Source organism: Parasteatoda tepidariorum, chromosome 8 (assembly GCF_982258835.1).
Source record: "Parasteatoda tepidariorum strain Cologne lab strain chromosome 8, Ptep-v5.0, whole genome shotgun sequence".
NCBI classification, from domain to species: domain Eukaryota; kingdom Metazoa; phylum Arthropoda; class Arachnida; order Araneae; family Theridiidae; genus Parasteatoda; species Parasteatoda tepidariorum.
This window is the reverse complement of record NC_141762.1, coordinates 105,509,818-105,517,417: the sequence shown is the minus strand read 5'-3', so window position 1 is coordinate 105,517,417 and position 7,600 is coordinate 105,509,818. Positions and strand designations below refer to the sequence as shown.

Sequence of the window (7,600 nt, the reverse complement as noted above, 5' to 3'; positions counted from 1 at the left end):
CTGATTTTTTTAATTTTTTTTAAAAAACAAAAAAATCTCAAACCCTGCTATGTATACACTAAATTGAATGAGAATAAAATCAAACTGTCTGATTTAATAGTGAAGCAATTCGAAAATTTTTAAATGTTTCATGTATAGAAAGTACAATTTTTTGACTTTTTTATGCAACTGACATTGCTATCTAAACAAATGAGACATTTCTTCAAATTCAATTTTTTATGCTTAACCTAATAAAATAGACCTTTGAAATAATTTTTAAAAAGAAATGAGGGTTTAATGTATGAAATATGCATTTTTTGACTTACCTTTTAATCTTAAAATATTTGTAACATCAAAACTGTTAGATCTATCAAATCAATTCTATTTTTTTTTTACTTTAGTCTAAAAAATACACAATAAATAATGTCTCCGGATTTATTGTCATAAAATTAATTTACATTGCATTAAGGGATCATAACTTCTATTCGTCATTTTCATATTGCATATCAGGAATATCATTTTTATGAAAAACCAATTTCTTTTTAAAATTATTTTTGAAATATAAGAAGATTTTCAATTTCATACTTGCAATTTATTATTGTAAAATTTAAAGCATATAACACTTTTAAAAGCTTCAGTTATAAGACTTTATTAAAAATATTAAAAACAAAAATTATTCATCGTACAATTATAGGAGATAGTTTTTTAATCTCCCTTTTAAAACACACTACTTGGTTACATTTAAAAACACATATCCCCCATCTCAGTCACCCGTTGCCACCACCAGCAACAAGTGGAGGAAAAATATCACTATGGTGATTTTGGTTGGTTGGCGCGTGGCCAGAGGCCATAGCGACCAACCCGTTTGTGATAAGCATTCATTATTGGTATATGATAATTTAATTAAAAGTTATATAATTTATTTTGAGACAAATTTATTGTAATATATACACTATATAAATTCATTAATAACTAGGAAAAAAAACTGTATTTTATAAAGAGCATACTTTTTCATGTACCCTATTACTTTGTTATAGGCTTTAAATGTGTTTTGTATTTTAAATAATACAAGAATCAATTGAAAAAGTCAAGTGAAATGTTTAGAACATTATTCATTTAAATTTTTTATTTTTTAATTTCATTCATAAAAATTTTACAACTCTTTCCTTCTTCACCAAAAAAACCTTGCAAGATTCCACAAAATATCTGAAATAAAAGAAAGAAATCACTATCATGATAAAATTTTACATATTAACATTAGAATACACACATTAGAATAAGGGGGATTAAATACCATTAATTTGAAATCAGTTAAGCCGTCAGGTATCCCTTATAAACTGATTTAAAGTTTGCCAGATATTTTGATTATAGTTCTAAGATTATTCTATACTCTAATGAAAGATGGCAGATATTTGGTTTTGTAGCTTTAATGTTTGGGCTGAAATTTGTTTTAAAAAAATAAATTGTATTTATAAACGAAGACTATTAAAAATGAAAGTATATTGAAAAATTAGTAAGGTAAACTTACATACTTACTACCATTGTAGAAAAGTTAAGTATCAATAGATAAATGTAAAGTATAAATAAAAAGTAAAGTATCGAGAGTTAACTTTGAATAATAATAAACAAAATATTATGCAAATCATCATTTAACAAAAAAAGAGGGGATGAATGTATAAGGAAATTGGGAATTTCTATTTTTAAAAATTCTTATATATAATACTACTACCTTTTTCTAATACTTTTCAATAATTACCGAAAAATGGTGTAGCTTTGAGAGAGAGAAGATAAATATTTATGTTTTCTAACTTGTTTTAAAATTAACTTTTCAAAAATTAAAAGAATTCTTAGGGAAGAATAAAATAACTATTTCAATAATAAAAATAAAATAAATTTTTCAAATAATCGAACACATGCTTTAACAATCAGCTGAAATAAAGATTAAAGTTTAAAAATAAAAAAATACAATGATTATTATATTTTATGTTACAATAATGCCACAAAGTTTGGCGAATTGCTTGGCAGATATTTCAAAATGAAGCTATTCACCAGTATAAATCTTTACATTCATAAAAATAGAAATTATTTCTATCTAAAGTAATTAAAACTTTGATTGGAATAAATTATAATAAGTTTTAATTTTATTAGTTTAAACCAAATATAAATATTTTAAAAGAAAATGTAGAAAATAGTTTACTGAACTCACCACTTTTGAAATGATGTGCAGGTTCCTGTTATGGTACATCAACTTCATTGAGATTCTCATCTCATCATGTAAAAGTATTTTTAATGCTTTAATTTAAAGGCAAATGTTATTATTAAACTAAAAAACTGTTCTGTTTCATCAACAAAAAATTTCATCTGATTATTTTCTTCATCAGCGTCGCCGCCATTTTTATTTACCTTTGTATATGTCATCCCACAAAATTGAAATTTCATAAAAAGCAAATGATCTGAATTGTTCAAGTGTTAACGGAGAGAAAAAAATTGCCTTATAAATTTTTAAGGATTTTTTTATGCTTGAAATTTTTAATTATCAACTTAATCAAAATTATAGTGATAAAAATGAAATAAGCATTTTTAAGTTTTTATCATTAAATAAAGTTTATTCATTTATGAGTAAGTTTGATAAATGTACTTCAATTCAGAATGTTTTGCCATTTGTATTTCTCAATGCAGCTATATCTACTAAAAAAATGACCTTTCAATATTTAGTATTATAGTAATTTATATTATGTTCACTCAATTCAACATTTTGTGGAGCTCAGCTTTAAATTGTCTTTCTGGTTTTTCTTTCGAATATAGTCTTAAAAAAACTAAATTATAATAACGTGGCTTTAATAGTAGATGCCCAATGGCTTAGTGGTAGCATGTCAAAAGTCCTGGGTTCTATCCTCAGTCCAGGTAAGGTTAACTCAGCCTTTCATTGCTTCAGTTGGTTGATAAAATGAATGCCACGCATGCTTTGGGATTAAACTCTGAGGATTCCACATTTGGTTGACAACCCAATTGTAAAATCTGCTGCTGTAACGCAGATGTCAAGAAAACCAGGATGTGTACAGTAGGTCTCCTTGAGCTGTTGCACTTCTGAGTTTAGTTTAGCTTTTATGATAAAAATTTTATTGTTTTACTCTACTGTATCTTTGCTATTTTAATTATATTTGTCAATCACAAAATTGCTAAACCAATTACATTAAAATATCATGAATGTTTATTTTCTGATTAAAAGTTACTTTTTTATTTAAGCTTTAGAAATTATGATATCTTTTAATGTACTTATTTTTTTTTACAGAAAAGATTTGTATCTTTCAAAAAGTATAGTGAGTGTCAACTATATATATTTGTTTTATCTGCTCTTAATGGTCCAGGTATGTAATTCCTTAAAATATCAAATTGTATGAATATTTATGTTTTGAGTTCCTTTATAAATTCAGTAATTTGTTGAATTTGATCATAATATTTAAAAATATTTCATAATTTTTTCAAGGATATTTTTTTGACTATAATAAATATTTATATATTATGTGTATATTGTTAAAATTATTCCGATGTATGATAGATTGCATTTTATGCAGTGGAATTATTTCATATAATAAAAAAAACATTTGTAATGTCCAGTTCCATCTTGCTTAATAAGTTCTCTTCCCCTTTAAACTTAGAGAAATTGGTTTTAAACTCATTCAAGAAGTTTTAAAAATAATTTAGTATTAAATATTACAATGCCCTGTTTAGTGTTAAATATTACAATGCCTATTGGAAATAAGAAAAAAATATTGCAAAGAGCTTTGCATAAAAATGAATAAAAAAAAACTTTTGCTATGTTTTATATTTTTATTTGATTATAAAGTGTGAGTTTAAATGTGCAAAAGAATGAAGACTGGTTGCTTATGCCTGTAGGAGTGCAAATAGTAGCATTATTTCACATTTCAGTCAAAAGAAAAACATGTTATTATTCATTTTATTTTATTTGAATTACATAAAATGATGAATAATTCCATAACAACTGCATTTTTCAGTTACTGGATTTTAATATACAAATGACTTTAATTAACATATTATTTGAATTAAAACATATTAACATATTATTGAATATCTTTCACAAAATTAGTAGTTGGTGCACTAAGAGTCTAGTTGAAAATTGCATTTTTTTAAAATTAAAATGTTTTTATTTGGGTCAAAAGTTTCAAAGAGCATGCATTTCTGAAATTGATAGTTTTTGAAAAATTTAACACAATGTTAACACACGCAAGAAAAAAAAAGAATATATCTTGTGACACCCATTCCTCTAAAAGTATTTTGAACATAGTTCAAATTTTGCATTACCATCAGTATGTTTTGATATATTATTGCATATATAGCCTTTCTGGCTAATAAAATTACATTACTTTTGATAAGTAGTGCTATATATTGTTAATATATTGATTAATTGTCTTCCTACTTTATAAATTCAAAGGTTATATTGTCAAAATATGTGAAATAAAAAGAAATCTTTTTATATTTTAAAATGAAAATTTTGTACTAATGGGAATCTGTACACTAATATTCAGAATGGTATTCTCATAAAAATTCTCATGGTAAAATAAGTTTAATTTAATGATACAATAAAATCAATACAATTTATTTTAATGGTTACTGTTCCTATACAATGTAATTTACAAAATAGATTATTTCTAAATAAAGTTGAAACAGATTATGTATCTATATTTAAGACAAAATAAATGGCAGTTGATATTTTTTCAATTGGCTATTCTATAGAGATTTAATAACTTTTTTTAAAATTTTGGTTTGGAAAATAGAATGTCTGTTTTTAAAAGCTATTTGTTTTAAAGTGAAAAATAGTGTGCTACTATATTTTATTTTTTAAAAATGTTGTATGCTACCTTTTTTTGACTTTTAAAAATTTAATTTTAGCATAAAAGGTTAACGTATTATAATTTTTTCTCCTTATTAAAATATTGATTGCTGAAATAAATAATAAATTTAACCTTTTACTTGAAATTAAACTTTCCTAAAAAATTTTGAATAATATGTTGAACAAGAATTTAAATTGCACAAATTATAGAGCTAAAACTTGCTAGGTAGTTATCATCTTTATTTATATTTTTCTATCCGAATTAACATTGTAACATAAAGAAAGTTATTTAATACTTATTTTAAATTTCATTAATGTTTGCCTAGTATCATGCTACTAATGAATATACTTATTGTTTTGTATACATTTATTTTAAGCTTATTTAAAGATGATGAAATGGACAATTTTTTCAATGTGGTGAAAAAAACTTGATCTCTTGTGTGATTTAAAAGAAAAGTTAATATAAATTTTTTATGCTGCATGCTGTAATAATTCTTATTGCATTTAGACATGATTGGAATGTTTTTATATGCATGTATTTAATGTAAAACTTAATTATTCACCCCTTGTATATTTTATGATTTGTAATGTGTATTCGGTATATGATTAGTATTTTATAAAATAAAAATACCAGCTTTTTGCGGAGATACACTGCCCTGGTATATACCCTGCACCTGGTATATGTGTAAAATTTGACTATAAAGGAACGGTGTTTTCATCAGAAAGGCCAGACCCTCTGATATGATGCACAAAATTTTATTACAATCGTTCGCTAAGTTAACGCATCTGTTTCGAATAAAAAGTTATAAGCAAAATAAATTATTAGACATTTAAAAATCCATAAAATAATTACTAAATCTACAATAAATTAATATATGCATTCTTACATAAAACTAGAAATTATGTAATTTGATAATTTTCATCACAACTTTTCAAATGTATGCAAAATTGTACCAGGTACAATTGTTTACAATTTAAATTTAATCCAATCACAAATGTATTACGTTAATAAATGCCAATTTAAAATACTCTAATTTTATGTAAGCCAAGTGATTAAGAACCCAAATATAATTAAAATGAGTTATCAAAATACAATGAATTGCTGCTCACGTGACTTTATCGCAATTAATGTAATAATCTGATTTGAAATACCTAAATATTATTAAATCAAATGATTCAATGAAGTAAAATAAGTCTTGTTTGACTTAAATTTTACAATAAAACAATCATGAACACATCCCTTTTTTTTTACTACTAATTTTAAATTTCTAAAATTTTAACCTGTTAAATGATAACAGCTAAAAACTTTTAAAAAAATAGTTTTAAAAATGGATGAATAATTGCACGAAATTAAAGCATTAAATGATCGTTTCTTTTAATAATAAAGTTAATCTTCAGCTAAAAGTGGGGAAAAAAACTTGACCTTTAAGATTTAACCATTTCACCCAACTCATTGGATTGGATATTTTTCTTTCACTTTTTTTTTTCACACCTGCAGAAGAAAAAAGGTGGAATCATACTTCCGTTGAGCTTTATAAGAGACTATTAGCATAGTGATTGCGAGAGGGAAGTTCACCGACGTCATTTTTGTGTGAAGGGTAGAACGTATGTTGCACTATTGATACATTCTTGCAAACTGTTTTACACCTCCATTGTTAATTCTTTAAATTATTATTGAGCATAAAATATAAAAATAGATTGCTGCAAAAGATAAAGAGATGAAGAAAAATAATGAAATTTTGGAGAATCAATTGAACAAAATTGAATTTTCTAGCTCAAGTAGTTTAAAAAAAAAATACTGTACAGGCTGCCCCATTAGGTACGCAACGCATACCAAAGTTTAATGTTTATAAATCATAAATGCCATGGTATGCTCTGCAAAATTATGGTATGTCTATCCAAGTTTTTTTTTATGCATTTAGAAAACGTATCTTTTTTTTTTAACTACTTGAAAATCTTATGTTTTAAGGGTAAATTATGTTTTAAATTATTTGTTAAATTTTATAAATAACTTAATTTGAAGGGCTTAGCTACCATGTATCTTGAGCCCATCAATTTTAATAAGTTTTAAAACTCTTCTCGCTTTTATAAGTAATTAGTATTAGTGGAAGTCATAAGCATTTTTTGTAGCTTATGCTTTTCAAGTTATTTTTTATCAGCTTTTTAAAACTTATTTTTGCTAATTAAAAATATTTCTACTAAATTTAATTTATTTTATTTCAGGTTAAAGAGGATGCTTCTGACTACAGTTTCTTATACTGGCACTGTGCAGTTTTCCCTACTTATGTTGCTGATTTGTATGACAATGGCACTGACACATGATCAAACCTGATACAGGCATGTAGATTTTGTTGTTATTTCATTAATGCTCTGCATGTGTATATATGTCTATACAATATAGCATAATGATTAAATACAAAAGGGAAAAAAAAACAAAGAAAATTAAGAAAAACAATAAGTCTTAGTTTTTAATAAGCTTTTTTTGTTGTCGTTTTGGTATTTATTTATTATGCTATGTTTTAGTGATCATATTTAATGCAGCTTAGCTCTTAATGTTATCTACTATTAACTTACTTTCATTTTCCTTCTGCTTCAGTTTATTAATTCTTTTTTTCTAATTTCGTGTGCATGGGATGTTGTGTGTGTTTAGGGCAGGGATGGGCAAACTTTTTTGGTCGTGGGCCAAAAATCTAGAAAAAAAAAAATTGGTGAGCCGAGTAAAAACTTCTGAAATAAAATAAAGTCAATTCATCATTGAGTGCATGTCAC

General features: G+C 24.9%; 1 long non-coding RNA gene across 1 annotated transcript; it reads left to right on the top strand.

Moving 5' to 3' along the window:
- The first annotated feature begins 3,270 nt into the window (after positions 1–3,270).
- LOC147806623 (uncharacterized) lies at positions 3,271–7,161 on the top strand. Its single transcript, XR_015436044.1, has 2 exons — positions 3,271–3,347; positions 7,055–7,161. It is a non-coding gene; the product is annotated as an uncharacterized LOC147806623 (long non-coding RNA).
- Positions 7,162–7,600: the final 439 nt, after the last annotated feature.